Here is a 19431-nt window from a genome sequence, read left to right as displayed (position 1 = left end):
TACCCGCGACTCCCAACTTAATTCCTTGTGTGCACAGAGAGCGCCCCGAGGAAAGTTGCGCGCGCTCTCGAGACACGCGACGTGCGCGTCGCTTCGTCTCGCTCCCCTTCACGCTCGCTTACAATCGTCTGCTGCACGCGCTGTAGGATTCCGTTCCGATATCGTTTACTCGGTAGAGCGTCGGTCGCTTACAATTCGACGTACACGTAGTCTCGTTTTATCGAAGAACCTTCGACTGAAAAATCGAGCGCGTGGGAACGCTCCTCGGACATACGCAACGTGTATGTATGTACTTGAAGACCGCTTTAATAGCGTGCCCTTAATGATAACGGAATTGCTATATCTCGTCCGCTTCACTCCCCTCCCCTCCCCCGCTCCCTATCCCTGTCCCTTGCCGATCGCCGTCAGCGGCGAGAGCCGATGAACGAGCCCGACGCGAACGATCCAATTATTTCTGTTTATTTAGCGGACGGTACGATTCGCGGATAATTGAGTCGGCTGCCTTAATAGCGCGTCTTCATCTTCGTGTCTGAGCCATTCAACGAGCAGCGAGCGAGGGAGCGAGTTGGCGCGCTCGATTAATACTTTCACCACTACCGTGTGTCACACGTGTGTGTGTGTGTGTGTGTGTGAATGGCGCTTGTGTTCCCTCACGGAGTTACGGCACTCGCGACGCGATTTTCCGCGGGTTGCGATCTCGTATTTTCCGGCTAATTCGCACTCTCGTCCATCATTCGCACGTTCTTCAATACGAACTTGGCGCGAAGAAGATCCGAACGTGAGCTCTGAGAGCTCCGACGAGACGCGCCTGAGATTTGTACGCGGTGAAAATTGCTACCAAAATTCCCGAAGGAACTCGGTGACTGATTCGCCGAGGAAAAGTCCAAATCAGAGTCTCTCTACGTGGTGGTGGCGGGCAAAACAGGACGCGTGCGAATGCTTAACGGTATATTATAAATACGAGAGCAGGCGCGCTCTCCGAGCGCGCTCGGGAGAAAGAGGACACGGCCTCGAGAGAAGCAGGACACCTGGTCCGGCTGATCGCGAGGACGCAACGTCAGTGTCACTATCGTCACCGGAGGATGTGTGAGCCATAAGCACGACGGAGTAATAAGAAATCGATGCGTTTGAGGAAAATAAAAGGTGTGTGAGAGAGAGAGAGAGAGAGAGAGAGAGAGAGAGACAGAGGAGGAGAGGTCCGACATTCCTAAGCCCCGTCATGACGTCATACATCCGAAGGGAAAAGGATACTTCGATCTCAGTGGGTGGGCCGTGCGGCGGGACGCCTGTTTATCTACGTGTGTATATGTGTGTGTGTGTGTGTGTGTGTGTGTGTGTGTGTGTGTGTGTGTGTGTGTGTGTGTGTGTGTGTGTGTGTGTGTGTGTGTGTGTGTGTGTGCGTGTGTGTGCGCATACGGTGCCCGATGCAGTCACGAGAACGGCATGGGCGAGGGGCGGGGGCGGTCTCCTCTCGAGATTGAACCCGTCCAATTTCGTGGAAACGCGCGCGCGCGCGCGATCTCGCGGCCGTAGCTCCTCACGAACGGCAAGGACGATCGATCCTTTGATCGGGATTGCCGGAAGACAAACCGAGATAGAGCTCGCCCTCTTTCTCTCTTTGCTCATCTCCCTCACACGCGTGCGCGCGCGCGCGGCAAAGGTCTCGTCGGTGTAATCTTCGGCCGCGGGCGCGAAGGGAGCGAAGGGAGGAAACACACGGAGGGAGAGGTATACAACACGCGTCGAACGGCTGAATGGCGCGGCGGGGAGGGCGACGTCGCGATCCAATGTCGTTTATCGAAATCTGTGCGGCTCACAAAGGCGCGAAGTGACGAACGACGAATGGATACAGCGGCGCGCGATAGTAAGGAGAAATGACAAAGGCCGTATAATAAAATACACAGCGGGGACACAGCGTGGGAAAGATGCATGCGCGCGTCGTGATTTGAGTTATCGAGGGGCCTAAAGATCGCGCGCGCGCGCGCGCGGTCTTGCGATAATTCCCCGAGAAACGTTGGCACATGCTACCAAAAGTTGCAACGACCGTGACGAAACGCACATCAATCGAGGCTACGACGGACCGGAATAAACGAGTCGCGAGCGCGCGTCACTCGCAATCACACGGTGATTCGATAACGGCGCTTCGCGAACGGCAATCGGGGGGACTCGATGCCGCACGGAGAGACACGGCTTGATTAGCGAGAGCTAATCGGCCGGCGGGAATGCTGGAAAACAACGACGTTGATTTTCCCCGTTGGCAAGATTCTTTCGAGATTCTATCACGCGCTCCACGCGAACGTAATCGCAACGTGAACTTCGCAACTTCGCCGCGTATAATGACCGAGGAAACGTTCCCGCCGTTTCGTCGTCAACGATTCTCTCCGCGTGTGGGTTACTCGTCGGTGCACTCCCTCTCCCCCCCCCCTCCTTTCCTCCCCGCTAATTCCCTCCCGCGATCGACCGCGGTCGATAATTAACGACGTAACGTCACGTGAAGTAACGACGCCGCCGGCGTCGCAATGCATCCCGGCGATACATTACGCCGAGGAATCGCGCTAAAATATTGCACGCGAGCGCGCGCTCACGCGAGCGCGCGCTCACGCGTGTGCGTGTGCGCGTGCGTGTCCGCCGAGATACGGACACGGAACCCTCGGTATTTCCTTCTCACCGTGTTCTCTCCGCGTCCCTATCGCTCGCTCGCTCGCTCGCTCGCGCTCGCGCGCGCGCCTCCTCTTCCTCTTTCCGTCTGTCTCTCCTCTCTCCATCTTATTCCCCTTATTGCCCCCTTCCTTCCTCCGACTCCTCGCGCTGCCTCCGCTGCGCCTCCGGCCTTATACCGCCTTATACCATATACCGCGAGTCAACGGCTAAAATCCTCTCGACTTCGAGTCGTTGGGATATCTCGACGACCTGTGTGTGCACTTTAGCCGAATGATTTCGTCCGGAGAAAACAAACACGCGCCGACAGATACTCGTGCTCTCTCTCTCTCTCCTCTCTCTCTCTCTCTCTCTCTCTCTCCCTCTCGCCGTCTGTTTAAACGCACTCGAGTCGGAATCTCGCCAATAAGCCACTTCCAGTTAGGCAAGATTGATATGAAATATCAATCCACGTCGGTGCGTGAGTGAGTGGCCGTATTGCACGGCCGTCCGCCTGGGTAACGCGAGTGCGCGTTCAAATCGTGGGAGATGTTATTGACTCGTTGATTCTTTCGCTAAAAATTACCACGACGTTCGTTCTGCCTCAGCTATTTTTATCCCCAGTCAATCACGCCCATTGTTGTCTCTCTCTCTCTCTCTCTCTCTCTGTCTCTCGCGCGCGCATCGGGATGTACACACACGACGTTAACGCGCGCGCAAATCGCACTCGGAGATAGCGGCGCGCGAGCAAGGAAGCGGGATCCGGCGAAATAATCGGCTCGATTACGTGTCAGCTCCCCGCAGACGGGAGGAGCTGCGCAGAAACAGTGACATTGGGCGAGTCGCGGCAGCGTGCGCGCGCTGTTTATTCGTACGGCCGCGGGAGGGGTCGCGTTAATGAGTCGAGTAGATGACGAACCATTCTCTTCGTGAGCGCGAGCGAGTTTTATCTCGCAATCTCCTCTCTCCACATGGGATTGAACAGTCCCGGCAAAGCAGTCTGCTGATCCGATCCGGCGAAGGGCGACGAAACGGCCGAAATGCGAAATCACAGCGGAACGATCGCGACCAGAATTGTATGAATTGAAGAATTCGCCGAGATACGTTGTTAACGATAAGAGATTCACGGCTTCAACACGGCGTCGATACAAATGAACGTTCCCTGTCTAAAAGTAGAAAAGGAAAGAAAAGAAATATTCGCGTATCCCCTGCGAAATGATGTAACACGCGGTTTTTCGACGCGGCAATTTGAGGCGACGCGGACGGGACGGCCGGTAGAAGAGGCGAAACAATCCGCCGCGCTTTCCACAAGGAGGAATCAGGAGGACGGAACGAAAGAAACGGATCACGCGTAGCTCACAAAGAGGAGGGATACGGCGAGGGATGCGAAATACCAGCAGAAAGATCACGGCGGGTCTCGTGCAAGACAATCTGTAGTAAGGTAGAGAAAGCGGGATGGAGCGTTCTGCGAAGACAGAAGGGGTGAAGAAAGTAAGCTGTAGGCGAGGAAGAGAGGGAGGGGGGAGTTGCGTGCGTCGAGTCGACTCATTATATGCGTGTGCTGTTTAAGAAGCGACATACCGGCAGATGATGCGCGCGCGATGTGGCTTCTAATTGCATCCGACACATCGCGTTTGAGGAGTTTCGCGCGCGCGCAAAAGAGATTACGTATATAATATTTCGTGTGCGATAGGCCGATTAGTATGATAAAAATTCAGCTTCAAAGCGAGCACTCCGGGAAAACGCCATGCACTACCGCTGCGCGCAATCTATAGCTTTTTTCGTGTAACGTGCAGCGTTAAACTGTTAATTTAAAACGGTATAAAAATATTGGATAAAAATGGTGAAACTAAATTATTTTATTCAACGTCTTGCTTTATTTTGCGCGCTCGGAAAATAATGTGCCACGAACGAGGTATCTCTTGCGGCGGGAGCTTTCCGGGAAATTAAACGAAATACATTTATTCGCTAAAGGAATTAATTAAAATCAAAACACGATTTTATCGCATCGCGATATAATCCCTCGCGAGGTTCGAGCGCCGGCTGGCGACAAAAGAGTGGCGCGATGGAATGGGAAATCGGAGCGAGTTGAGGGGAGAGGGAGAGAGGGAGAGAGAAAAAGAGAGAGAGAGAGAGAGAAAGAGGGAAGGAAAAAAAGAGATAATGCAAATGGATACGCTGAAGTTACGACGCTAATTAAAGCCGCGCCGACTACCATTACATATTACATTACACCGGAGAGCGAGCGAACACCAATAACGCGAAAACATTGCCGCCAAAAGCGAGGGCACAATTATCCAGATCATAGATAACAGATCTCGATCGAATACACGTGAATCCTCGCGGCCGCGTGCGCAATCCCGATTAACCGCGATATTTTTTATTGTCAGCACGATTTAGATCAGCCGTCGCGAGCGCGGTGGACTGTGAATCGGTGCGAAAGAGCATTCGTCCGAACAATTCCAGCTTGGATTCCAACTCAAAATTGTGCACTGGCGACTCGCACCGTCTCCTCCAGATGAATATTAATCGGCAATGTTACATCCTATATAATCTCCAAACTCTCGTATAAGTTTCAACCCCCCGGAATAACAGGTGTGAAGAAATTATCGATTAATCGACACGCTCGTAACATCGAAATTTAACACTTATTCCACGTTGCTCGTGCGAAAAGAAGAATGTTAAAAATCAATAGCGCGTCGCCGTCGATCGCACGAGTCTTTCCCCACATTGGGAAAAAGTACGCAAAAAAAAAAAAAGAAAAAAAAAAGCGTCGTGGCCAGGGCGGAGGATTGGGTAGGAGAGAGACGGAGGGGGAGGGGGAGGGGGAAGACGACTCGCACACGAAGTAGCCGTTAAAGCAATCGCATGTAAATAGAGAGGACGAGCAGTTAAACGAGGTGCGTCCTGAGAAGGGGGCGGGGGTGGAACGGGAGCTCAAAGGACGCGATCGTGTGGCAAGGACTGCTCGTTAAACCGGAAAACAAACTGCAGACGAGCGAGGACAACGAGGTTCATACCACGAAGCACAACGACGTCGCTTCGCACGCGTGAGTGCTGCACGTTGTGTGAGTATGCGTGAGTATGTGTGCGTGTGTGTTCGAGAAGATACTACTTTGAACGCGCGTATTTACTCGAAATATGTCATTTAGCCGCGTCATCGTTAGCGAGATAAAATTACGACACACGCCGCGCTGTGGATTTTACCTGGTGCTATATTTAACTCCGCGATAGAGCGCGCTGTATCTCGCGATGCGCGCTAACGCTACAGATTCAAATTAGGACGGACGGGACAGGCGACTGCGCGACGATAAGCGAGCGAGTGCGAAATTCTCACTTTGTGCGCTTTGACCGTCGCGAAACGCGCGGCTCTCCGAACGGCGCCGCGTATTCTCCGCGCGCCACGTGCGATAACTTCCGGACGGCGCGGGCGAGCCGTGACGGGGAAGAAAGGGGAAAAGGGAGTGGGGTACCGATTTATCAAAATCGTTACTCCAGCGTATAGCCGCAGCGGCGCACGATCGATAGAAAGTCCACGCGACGTTGTGACACAAGCGCGTGGCCGCACCACCGTCGTCGGCGGAAAGCAGACGACCTCACAAGCACGACAATGTTGTGTGTTTAACGAAGAACCGACGGCACGCGCGCGCTCTCTCTCTCTCTCTCTCTCTCTCGTACCTTTCCCTCCGCAGCCCCCGCCCCCACCTGCCGCGTTCCAACTTCGGATGAGAGAACTTCCAGCTCTCTTATCTACGCGCTCCCGACGAGAAGATAAACTGCCGCGGTATCGGTGACATATAAACAAATTTCGCCCCATCTTTTCCGCGCGCCTCACCGCTTCCCCCTGCCGCCCTCTCGGTCGCGCGCGCGCTCTCGCAAAAGCGATCGATCCTCCGAATATCCACCATCGCCCTCGTTAATCCCCATGTTCTTCATGGAAAGTAGGTTGTTCTTCACCCCTCCCGCCCCGTCGCTCCTCTAATACCGGCAGCCACCCACCGCCTCCTCCACCGAGCGTCCCCCCCTCCCGCCGTCTGACGGTATTCGCGATCGATTTCGTCGCGGCGAACAAAGTAGCGGCGAAGTTTTCTGCCCCGGTCCCGGCGCGCCGCGATAGCGAGGTGACGAGCTCTCTCGGGCGTACGCGAATACCCTCGCCGCGCGCCCGGCTTCGCGCGGAAACGAGCGCCGACAAAAACCCCGGGACGGGCTTTCGCGCGCGCGCGCGCGCGCGCGAATGCGACGTCGGATGCGCGAAGAATCCGTGTTACAAAATTCGTAGCGAACGCGACGCAACGGTTCCCTCCCGTCGCGCGCCGGAGAGCGTGTGTCCCGCGCGTCACACCGTACGACTAGAAATAACTCGAAGCCAAAGGCGTCGCCACGCGTGACCGAGAATGGTCGCATTCGTGTGCACGATTAATGCCAACGATATAGCTCTCACCGCCCCCCTCAACCCGTCCCCCATCGTGCGCGACTCTCACACTATCACACCACCGCGATAACCTTCCCGCCGTTAATTAACATCGCGCACCTTTTTTCAATGTCTCCACAGCGTCGTAATTCTAGTGAGGAAAAGAGAGAGAGAGAGAGAGAGAGAGAGAGAAAGAGAGGGAGGGAGAGAGAGAGAGAGAGAACGAGAGCGAGCGAGCGTGTTTCGATGGAATATCCTCGCGCGCTATAATCGTCCGGCTAACATTATTGCAACGGGGCTAACATGCTAAACGTTTCACAGACCTTCCGCAAATTATCGCGGGACGAAATCTGCCACCACTTGAACGCTCCGCGCGCGGCGTGCGTAAGCAAATTGCGCGAGCGCTGCGCTGAGCCGAGTAACGATTACGAGATAACGCTGTTAGAATGATTTCCACTTAGCCGGGCGGGTTTCCGTCAGTTGCTCCGCAGGTATTCTCGAGCGAGGAAAGGTCTAGCGCGCGATTCGCGGGCGACTGGCACGAAAGAATGCGGCGCCTACACCCTTGCGCGCAGGCCGCGCAGGATCCTTTCGGAGCACAGCCGTGCGACCGGGAGGAGAGATTGTCCAGGGTCGTCGGATCCTTTATTACGACGGCAATCCCTACCCACCTTCAACGCCAACCCGCCGCCGCCGCCGTCCGATCTGCGAACACCCTCGCAATCGCTCGACACGTGGGATTACGCGCGCCGGAAATACCTAAATATCTTTGCCCTTATTCTTGACCGCCCACGTGCCGCGTGCTAATGACAGCGCAGACTCGGTAAAAAATGTATCTCGTCCGCCCGCCGCGCCGACACGCTTGCGAAAACAATCGCTCCCGAGGAATGTCGTCTTGGAAAATCGAGAAGACGAGTTGCTACCACGAATGGTGGTCGTCGAGTGATCACGCTCGAGGCGAGGTCGGCGGGTCCGATTCTTTCCTCGAAAGACGTTTCTTCGTGATATTCGTATTACACAAATACATTAGATCTCCGCATCGTATAATATTTGTATCGTATAGAAACTCCATCGTGAAAAAGGATATATACACAAGTACAGAGTGTAACAGCACTCGAGAGAACCGAGCCGCACTCTTCGTCTCATCTCGTCCCCGCTCTCGCTCGCTCGTTATAAAAGGCTTCACACAGGGATACTTCAGCATCATCCTCCGACGATAAACTACGAATACATCAGGGTGGCTTCTAGCCGAGAGAAAGAGAAGCAGCGAGAGAGAAAGAGGAAGCATTGTTCAACATCCAAGCATCGGGCCATTCGGACGGCTCAGAGGGAAACGAGGAGCGCGCGCGCGCGTAGCGACAAGTGTGCGTATTCGCACGCCGATAAATCTCGCGCTTCGACATCTCCATTCCCCGATCGCGGGGATCGGCGTCTTATTTCCCACCATTATCACCGGCGGTATCACGCGAAACTACCGCGTTCCGACCTGCCGTACGACCTGTCGTGTCATCGGCGCCCCATGAATTCCCGGGTGAATTTCGCGCGTCACGAAAGAGACCGTGGGTGCAATCGGGTCGATATCGTTCTTCGCGCACGACACACGAGTGTTATTACGCACATTATTGTATCACGAAGAGATATACGGTATAATTGCACGACTCTAATCGCGCAACTCCGTGCGCGGAAAAATCGCAGGGCGCAATCCGCACAGACAATAACGTTGCGCGATGGGAACAGAAAACGAAAGTCGCGGGCGGCGAATTTTATCGTCTTGCCGGGCGTGATTGTTACACCGTCGCGCGATTCGCGTTAACGCGCGAGATCATGTCCCCCCTCCTCCGTCCCTTCGGCGGCTGCTCATTGTTTCTCACCCGCTTTTCGCGGGTTCGTACGCGAGCGGAATCGGCGAACGGCGCCGATCGATACTCCCCCGTCGCGTAACGCGCGAGAATCCGAGCGCTCCGCGTCTGTATCGAATTAATCGCGCCGCTCTCTGCAAAGTACTTTTTCGCCGTTGCGAAAACACTCCGAAGAATGCTGCCGCGACAAAGCCGCGGTATTTTAGGAGCGAACGTGGCGTGGTGGCTCGGTCCCGCCGCGGCCGCCGCGACTTGGATCGGATTTCGTATATGGTAATCCGAACTTCCATCGCTTCGAGCAACTGTGAAACTGTGGAATACGATTTATTATCTGTCAGCTGCCGCTTGTAAAAATGATTGCGCGAGAGCACAAAACGGCAGAGCATTGGAGCGCGCGTAGGTAACGTACGTGCCAGTTGAAAATTTTTAAGAGGGGAGGAATGCGAAGGGAGAAGATCGTTTCTAGAATCCGCATCTCGCATGCACGGCGACGGATTTCTTCACACGCAAGCTTCTCTTCAACTACACCTGTTATCTCGAAGCACCGAACGTGGCAGAGAGACGTGCTCGGATCGGGATGTTTTTTCCACCATTCCAATCATTCCCTCCCCTCCCCCCCAGCAGGACGATTGAACGCGCGATTGCACGGCCGATATGACACGAATATCCATCGGCTGAAGGTGAAATTAACGAAATTGTGTCGTACGTTAGCAGGGCCGCTAAAAAGCTAGCGGCACACGGAGCGAATTCTTTCGAACCGGATCCGTTCACACAGGGGAGGGGGAGGTGAATCATTTGCTCTTTTTTCTCCGAGATATCACGAGATATCGCGCAGGTCAGATTTTTCTCGCCCGACTTTCTCACATAACAACCGAAATGAGCAGCGAGGACCAAAAGCGACGCATCACGTCGCAAACCCTAACAGCTCTTTCCCAAAACTCCGAGTCAATTCCCTTTCGTTCCCAATATGGTTACGAATTCTTCAACTTGATAATAGCGGCAGAATTATTCCTCATGCGAATGCGCGGTCCGATGTCTTAAACTGTTTCGCAAAAACACGGAGTCTTGCTGGAAAGCGCAGTAGAGAGGGAGAGGTCTCTGCGAGTGGAAATCGTGATTTGCGGAATGATCGCGTTGAAAAACGAGAGGGATTTCGTCGAGGGATATTTATGCCGCCTGTTATCGAAGAGTAGCGGCGTTTCGATAAACGAACGGCGGGAACGATGCAACGAGCCCGCGCGCGCGCGCGCGATGTGATCTGGCCTTAAAGTGGAACATTTTTCAATGCCGAGCAGACTCCCGGGGAGAACGGTTTATATTGGCTCGAGGCGGATTAGCTTGGATTCATTTACGCCGAACCGATCGGGTAACCTTCGAGGACCCGACGGCTATTCAAGGTTACCGAGGAAAGAGGGAGTAGAGTGGAAAGAGAGAGAGAGAGAGAGAGAGAGAGAGAGAAAAAGGAATGCCGTTTCAAGCATCTCTCGGCCCGACACTCGGAAGATATCGCGCAACGTTATTAAAGCAACGAGAAATCCCGGCTTATCTTGTTAACGAATTTCCGATCGATCGTGTAACTTCAATTAAGCGGGGCGAAAGTCGCGAGAGCGGATCCCCTTTGCACGGTAATTACAGGACCACCGAGAATCACAAGAATCACAACGGCCGCGGCGATTTTCGTCGACCAGCCGTCGAAGAACTTCCGCCGCTATTCGCCGCTTCTCGGGGCAAACCGTTTCAAAGTCACACACGTGTACCGTGCCGTCTAATCGCGCTCGCGATATCGCGCGCACAAATTACAAGGGCAACACACAGCGCTGCCAACCTGATCGGCTGCTGCTCGTCGATCCTGCCCCGATCGATCGATCGATCGATCGCGTGTAAGCGCCCGACGGACTTTCGTCTATCTGGGTCGCGCGCGGCTTATCTCCGCGGATCTCATTAACGCACCTAACGGAGAGTGGCGAGAGCTTCGCGGTCACGTCGGCCCGGAGAAATTTCGGGTACCGGTACCGCGCGCCGAGCCAAGTATAATCGCGGCCAAGAGCAAACCGGCCCGTAGCGAGACTTATCGCGGAAATCTCGGAGGGCCGCCAGGCGATATTGAATACTCCGCCGCTCGCGAATGCAGCTCGCCTGTCTCGGCTCTGCGATCTAGTTCGCGAGGCAGACACGACGATTAACAAGTTACTCGCACACTCTTTCATGCTCCACTTTATCTCACGCGTACCGCGTGACGACGTCGATCGCGTATCGTTCGAATTCCCGTCGTCGACGAGTGAGAATCGATTAAATCGCGACTTCGCTCTCGCTCTCGCTCTTGCGCGCGCGCGCGCGAAGATCTCCACCAACGGAAGCGCTTAGCTGGCTTGTTGCTGAACGCCGCCGAAAACTGGATGTCGGCCAATGGACGCGCTCGCGCCGATAGATCCGTGAAGGAATGTGCGTGCAGCGAGGAGAAATCGCGCACGTGTGCCGCGCGAGCGCGGCCGCTTTCACGCGAAGCCGCACGGAACTCGAGCATCCTGGGTGCGCTCGGGCGCGCGAGAATGCTCTTCTCCATGGGAAATATAATAATGATCATAATGATAAGCGGCCCAGGGAAACAACAGACACATGTGCGATCGCGAGATGAAGGCGACCTTGCCGCTGTTCTACTCTACGCGCGAATACGACGTGAAATACGATAAACGCCCGTTTCCGCGCGAGAGATTCGCGAATAAGCTTCACGATCCGCGAGCCCGTTTGAGGACAATACGAGAGAGAGAGAGAGAGAGAGAGAGAGAGAAAGAGAGAGAGAGAGGACGGACCCTCTCGACGAGTTACGATATACCTGCCGCTTGTACACAACACTTCCCCGCGCGGCGACTTTTCCTCCGCCGTAAGCTTTTTTATTAACCGGCTGACGCGGCTCGATAAGACGCGCCGAAAGTTTCCGCGCGCATTATCGTCGACGAGACCGCGACTATGTTTCTTTTCTTTCTTTCTTTTTTTTTTTTCCCCCGGAAGATATAGATAATTCGCGAGATGATGATAATTCCGACAGACCGAGCAAAGTTCGCTGTACAACTCGGCAAAGTTCCGAAGATGTTCTCGGACGAGCGGCAAGAGACGCGGCTGCCGGTTGACAAGCGATAAAACGGTCTTCGAAAGGGAGAAATAATTCCGTCATCGTAAAGTTCGCGCCGTCCGCTTAGTTTAGCGAGCTGCTTTGCATAAATTGCTCGATAGTAATCGAATTAGTCGGGTTACGCTAGACAGTCCGCCGAACGCTCCGAAATGGCGATGGCGATGTCGCGAGCTCGCCGCTCGTATCTGTTATTATTTCATTTTTCAAGCACGCCAAACTGTTTTCACTAATTGAATATTCATCCCGCTGTTGCAGACGTTGTATATACGACTTATTTACCGTATTATACACGCCTGCGCGTTCTACACTTCTCTCGTTTGCGATTGCGATTAAAGCGATTACGGAGATTTAATGAGCAGAGATTATTCATATATTCCTTCGCGAACTCCACACCGACTTTATTACACGTGACGCACACACACACACACACATACACACCAACGATTTCACCGATTACCACTTGCCGCGTTCAAACAATGCTAATCCGCTCTCACAAGCATGCGTGAGCAAATATAACACGCGATACCGAGGGGCATTGCTGTACGAAGAGAAGGCAGGATCTTACTTTTGCCTGAGAGACCTCCTTACCTCGATCAGAACAGCGAGAGATGTAAAACGCGTTTCGTTCTCTCTCCCTCTCTCTTGTCGCGAGACTGCATACACACGGCAACGTCCGAGCCGGATTCCGTTGCCAAAACGGCGGGCGGACACACAAAGCGATGCTTCGTCGCGCGAAAATCACGATTCAGCGAACGCGCGCGCGGTCGAAGGAACAAACGAACGGAGAGCGTCTCGGGAACGGCGAAAAGCCAGACGGAATGTAAAATCGCGGCGGACGACACAGCGGACCCAGAGTTTGTTTGCAAACATTGGCAAAGTCGGGGTCGCGCGCTAACGCGAGAGAGTATATAGTAGAATTTACAGCGAGATCGCGTCTCTCGAATACATATATATATATATATATATATTTGAGACGGCGACGATGGCTGCCAAGAGAACTGTGCCGGCACTCGAAGCCAATTCAATTTGCCGACGACTCGACTCTGCTTAGCGGTAATTATTTCCGGGGTCTCGGTAAACGTGTTTCGCGTTTATCCCCTTCCCCCTGCGCTCCCACCCACTTGCCACCTCCCCCTCCCTACTCGGCACGAAAGGACGGCGAAAACGCGCGGCGCGCGCGCTCGGATCGATCGCGCGCGACGCATACACGGACGCACACGTACACACGCGACGATGACGTTCGCGATCGCCCGTTCGAGGACGAGATCGATCGGGCCGTGTGTCCGCTGGTGCCGTGCCAGAAATAATATCGTTCGCGGCGAGGAGAGAACGCGAACTATATACCGTGACCGGCCCGACATCGGTCTCGGAGTCGTCGCGCGGCTCCGAATGCTTTCTCCTCGGACGCGTCTGAAATATATTTCCACGCGGCCGCGCGCGACGCACGCGTCGCCGAAGAATACGATTGTGCGGATTACTCCGCTTCTGCCGGGGCTGAAATACGCGCCGCGCGGATCTACTCCACACTCCACTCTACTCCACTCCAGTCTCTTCTCCTCTCCTCTCCTCTCCTCTCCTCTCCTCTCCTCTCCTCGCCGCTCTCTGCCCCGCGCGAGCGCTCCCTTCGCCGCCTCGGCGATTCCGTCGAATTGCACTCGTCGCGATTTGTCGGTTTTTACGGGTGGGCTCGTGAATAATTCAGCCGGCGCGTCGTCGGAGATAGTCACGGAGTTTGCGCGCGTTCCAAATCTTGCGACTATACTCTCTCCGCGCGAAGTTATCTTCGATAACGGATATTTATGCCTGCCGTAGTTCCTCCCGCGTTCGGAAAAAGGACCGCGACTCCTCGAGCCTCTGGCCTTTCGCGAGTGCGAATCGGCGACGTGCAGCGTCGTCGACGACTACCTCCGATAAATCCCGTGGATCGTATATCGCGCGTAAATACGTTCGCACGGGATCGAAGAGAGAGAGAGAGAGAGAGAGAGAGAGAGAGAGAGAGAATGATCGCATGTTAAAAATCATATATCTCCGCGCGCTCGCGCGCTTCGCATCATCGAGCCGGAGAACAATGCGCGGAGAACGATTGTGCTCGTTGTCGAGGCCCTGGAAAACTCGGCTGTCACGGTATCGAATTCCGGAAGTCGCTTTACATTCGAATAGCAAAGTAACCGAAGCAGTAACGTCCGGCAATCCGACCGCGAGTCGCACTGTGCGCCGTTTGCAACAGCTGTTTCTTATTTCGCGCATTAAATGCACACGCGACATTACGGAAATCGATTTGCAACGTTATTCTCGATTGATCAGCTGCGCGCCAGAGCTCACAGCCTTTGCGCGCGCGCGCGCGCGCACGCAGTGCGACAACTTGATGGAAAAAGCAAAAGGAGAGGTTCCTAAACGCCGGTCGGGTCGTTAACTCGCCGCCGCCCACCGATCGTTCGCAAATAAAACTTGATTCGGCACACGCGCAAATATTTTTCATGACGCGAGCGCAACCGCCGCCGACTTTATTTTCGTAACCTCGGGCGCGTCGCTGTCGCCAACAGCAGCCCTGCAGCAGTAACGTGAAATCCTCGCTACCAGGGGGATTTACGTGCTTTTTTTCCTCCCTCCTTTTTTATCAGAACATAATTCGCCCTGGCAGAAAAAGTGTCACGCAGTCTCGCGCGCGCGCGACGATATAATCACGGCGATCGGGAGCGAAATTCCGCCGCGAATGCCGCGCGCGCGGCGCGCGCGCGGCTTTCGCCGCGCCGTATACGCGCGAAGACGCGCGAGGAAACCGCGCTGAAAACAGACGACGACGATCGTGTCCCCGTCGTCTCGCTGCAAAACGACGCGTTTCGCCGGGAAACGCAATTTCCCTAAGTAGAATTACCGCGACGGTAGAACAAGATCGTCGCCGAGCACTCGAGACTCCGTTGTAAAGTGATGCGCGTTAACGAGACGTAATTCCGCGTGAAGCGTCGAGCTGCAGCGAGCGAGCGGCTGAACTCTGGTCGTTCGTGCACCGGTGCACACACTCGGGCATGTTTACACGACCGTCGCGAGCTTTTATTTCGTCCGCAGCACGCGTCGCGTCGCGTCGCGTCGCGTCGCGAGTACACGTGAAGGTTAAAAAACCGAGTCCTCATTCTTGTCCGTCGCACGGTCGTTTCCAGCGGAACCGCGGTAAACAAACAACACTCGCGAAGCTGCACTGTCACCGTTGCCGTTCTCCCGATATTTAAATGGTTTAATCTCCGCGCGACGTTGAAAGAGCGAAACGTCGCCTCGGCGCGTCACTTACGCCTCGCGGCTCGGCAGCGTCCAGCGGCTCCGATTGTTCCCACCTCGCTCGCGGGGAGCGACGAATCAACGGAGTGAGCGCGCGCGATGGATAATTTCACGCTTCGTAAACAAACGTCAAGCTTTTGCCACGCGGAGTATTTCACAGGGGCTTCTTTTTCGGCACCGACAGCAGGGGGCGGGAGGGAGGGCCCGTTCCGCGCGCGCCGGTTATCGAAACGACGTTATCGAGGTCGCGCTCGCGCGATGCGGAAGTGACATCCGTCCCGTGGAACGCGAGAGCGGACGCTTTCGCGTTTTCGCGTCGTAAGCACACTCGCGAAGTCTCGCGACAACAAATAACAAGATGGCAGCCGATCGAGAGCGATAAGCGCGGCGGCGCGCGACGGTGTCGCGCGATTTCGGATCTCGCATCGATTTCGCAGTCGGCGGAAACCGGGCGAAACCGCGAGGAGGATGCGTACACGCACACGCAGATACAAAAGCACTACTCACCGGAATCTGGACGCTGGAACCGGTGCGTAGCTGATCTCGATCACTCGTGGTGGCCGGTCTCGGACGTGGGCCGTGGCTGCAACGTCGTCGTCGTCGTCGTCGTCGTCGTCGTCGTCGTCGTCGGCAAGCAAGCAGGCAGGCAGGCAGGCAGGCAGGCAGGCGCGTACCAGTAATATCCAATATGATAATCCACAGAGCGAGAGAGAGAGAGAACCGTAAAACCGTCGTTGCACTGATATGAAACTCTCACTCACGCGCACACACGAGAGAGATGGGGCCGAAATACGTGTAACGTATCGTGCCTTCCCTTCGCTTTACGATCACTGATTCCCCGGCTACGAGGGCACACTCTCCGCGTGATTTATCGGCCGCGCACCGTTCGCGAGACACGGCGGACGCGAGATTACACGCGCAAGAGACAGAAGCGAGAGCACGGCGAGAGCGCGGCGAGAGAGGCGGCACACACTTTCCCGCGACGCGCACCACTAATAATACATCACTACGTCAACGGTGATGCCCGGCACGGCCATCATTGGGCAGTGCCGCGTCGTCGTCGTCGTCGTTGCTTGTCCATGCGTGCATGCGTGACGCGTATCCAAGGCGCGCACTGCCGACGTAGACGACGAGAGAGGTACGAAGTACGTACGACGTACACCGATGCGACGGGGAACGACGGGAACAGCCGGCGGCCCCGCGGAGCCGATCATACGTCGCTATTCTTCTCGCTGGAAAGCACAAAAAATACGTCGTAGGTAGATAGGTGGGCAGGCAGACAGCAAGCGGGCGGGCGGGCGGGCGGGTAGACAGACAGGTAAGTAAGTGGGATGGATCTCTTCTATGTTACGGGCCGCTATACTATCGCCGATTCCTGCCGCGGTGGCGGATCGGAGCGCGAAGATTCGTAACGCGCGCGAGCTGGAGCAAGACTGGCGGCGGCGGCGGTGGCGGCGGGCGGCGGCGGCGGCGGGTGGCGGCGGCGGCGGTGGCGGCGGCGACGACGGCGGCGGCGTACGGAACCAGCCGATCGGCCGCCGCGCCGATCCGACGAGACACGAGGACGCACGAGGGAGGCCAGTAATGCCGATGATCGAAGAGCTCTCCCCTTCCCCTACGCCGTACACCCCGCCGAGCGCGGAGCGACGCGAGGCCCCGACGACGGATAGATTACACGCAGCGCACGCGCGCGCGCGCGCGCGCGAGTGAGCGAGCGAGCGAGCGAGCGAGCGAGCGAACGTTCTCCCGACGCGTTTTCGTTACGTAAAACAAGTGCGTGCGTGAGTGCGTTCGTACTTGGCGTCGCCGAAACTGTGAACGACACATTCGATCATGCGGCTTCACGTCCAACGGACGGACAGAAAAACTGATCGGTGGGCTGCAGTCTCGTTATTGACAGACTCGATGATGTATGTGAGGACGCGTTTTTTTTTTTTTTTAACGATTGTTTAACGTGAAGTCGCTATTCGCTGTCGAAATGTCGCAGAGGCGCGTTGCGCGTCGCGATAGAACCTGCTCAGACTTTCGGGAACGAAAGTTTCGGTACACGTCATAGATGACCTTGTCGGAGATCATCGATGACTCACGGCGCCGACGTGTTGATGCATTGTTTGCGCATCAGATATGAGACGTTCTTTCCCAGACGCGACAGAGCGAGGGCCTTAGCCCCGAGTGGCGTCGCACACGAACCGGATCGCACCGACAGACCCTCGTTGACAAACTCGTCGAATTTCGGCCGATCACGTGGAAAGGAGCGACGAGATCTTTAAGTCGCCGATGACTCGTCAAGATTACACCCGTGACGTTTCCTGTCACGTGGAACTTGCTCGACGATTGATCGACGACGCGCGAACAACCGAGACGTACGAACAACCGACGACGACAACGACGACGAAGACCACGAGTAGGAGGAAGAAGAGGAGTAGACGGCACATGCGAACACAACCGAAGCGGCCGACACGCTCGCGCGATGATTCTCATTTCGCGCGCTTTCGTCGAAACAAGCCGAGTCACGGCGAGCGGCAATAATCTCTCCATAAGGACGCGCCGAGTCAGCTTTATGTCGCCGAGTCGCGCTTATCGCGCGGAACGCAGCGACGTTCGCTGCGAATTGCCGCGGCCACGAGAAGAACCGAGGATTCACTACCGTGAACGCGACTCGCTGCACTATAGCAGAGAAAGAAGAGGAGGAGAGAGCGCGCGCGTGCATTCCGCTACGCGAAATATTCCGCGAGAAAATCGGCGCGCGCGCGCATCGCGACTAATCGACGGAGTCGATCCCGAGTCCAAACAAAGGCGACGAACAGCCGACTTTCCCTCCCGCGCTTCGTATCCCCGCGCGGATGACACGCGCACGCGACGGAAAAAGAACGACGCACACACATACGCACGCACGCACGCACGCACGCACGCGTTTCCCTGCGGGGGGCGAACCGAGAGATCCTTCCGTCACTTTGCTCGCACCTTTCGATCGGCGAAGTACACTTCACACACGAGCGCGTACACACGGTGAAACACCGATGAGGGAGAGGACGCGCCTTGTTCGGGGAAAAGCTCGGCGCTTCCCGCTGGGCGGAACTCGGTGGTCGTTGATGGGGAGCGGGCGGTCGGACTGCGGGGGTGACGGGAGGGAGGGATCTGGACGGGAGCGAGGGGGGAAGACGGAGAGAGAAAGGTAAAAGAGACAGAGGAAGAGAAGATAGAGAAAAAGAGAGAGAGGGAGGAGGGGGAGAGAGAGAGAGAGAGAGAGAGAGAAGAGAGAGAAGAGAAGAGAGAGAAAACGGAGCACAGCGCGACAGAACGTTACGATCCGACTACGACGGAGGTCCGATACGAACTGGCGCTCTGCTGATCGTGGCCGACGGCGGCCGACTCGGTCGAGCCGAGGCGCTCGCCGATAACGCGCTCTCCCATCCCTCGCCGCCTCTCCCTCCCGTCGCTGCGCGGCCCTTCTCCCGTTCCCGTTCGCGTTTGCGTTTCTGCCCTCCCTACGCCCCTCTCGTGGTCCGTACAAGCTCAACACACAACGTAACGCTCGACCTCCCGCACTCTTACGTCTATCCCTGCTAGCGCGCGTCGCGAATCTCTCTCTCTCTCTCTCTCTCTCTCTCGCTCTCTCTCCCCCCTTCCCCACGCCCATCCTTCGTCGCGCATCCAGCCGCTCGACCACGGTCGCGCGAAAGTTTCCGGCGTACCGGTAAGTTATCGCTATTTACTCGTTACGCCAAATCCGCACGCAACCTCGCGATAACGAGAGGTCGGCAGCGGCGATGAGTCGATCGCCGCATCGCGCAATCGCGACTCTCTCGTCTCTCTCCTCTTGGGAGAATGTAGGCCTGCGAAGGAGACGGTTGCGTCTCTGTGGCCGAGAGAGAGAGAGAGAGAGAGAGAGAGAGAGAGAGAGAGAGAGAGAGAGAGTTCAGGGGCTGTATACTTAGTGTTTATAAGAAGAGCACGCGTGGGCTATAATAAGTCCGACGCACGTGTGGTATTTTAGAGAAAAGAACTCGGAGCCGAATAACAGGTATCCTCGCGCTATCTACGGCGATCTGAGCGATTACGGGGTACCACGTGTGCGCGCGCCGGGCGATTATTTCATCTGAAATTGAAGCGACCTG

General features: G+C 55.8%; 1 protein-coding gene across 1 annotated transcript in view; it reads right to left on the bottom strand.

The window, feature by feature from the left end:
* LOC105190855 (mucin-5AC) overlaps positions 1–18679 on the bottom strand; it is a 196865-nt gene extending 178186 nt beyond the window's left edge. Inside the window, exons 1-2 of the mRNA XM_025297970.1 lie at positions 18278–18679; positions 15821–16545 (exon numbers count right to left, since the gene is read on the bottom strand). The gene's annotated coding sequence lies outside the window, so the exon portion shown is untranslated. The remainder of the gene's footprint in view (positions 1–15820; positions 16546–18277) is intronic.
* Between the last annotated feature and the right edge of the window lie 752 nt (positions 18680–19431).

Source organism: Harpegnathos saltator, unplaced genomic scaffold (genome assembly GCF_003227715.2).
Source record: "Harpegnathos saltator strain DR-91 unplaced genomic scaffold, Hsal_v8.6 scaffold20, whole genome shotgun sequence".
Taxonomy (NCBI): Eukaryota; Metazoa; Arthropoda; class Insecta; order Hymenoptera; family Formicidae; genus Harpegnathos; species Harpegnathos saltator.
Note: the sequence above shows the minus strand (reverse complement) of the source record. Positions and strands in the feature narration are given on the sequence as shown.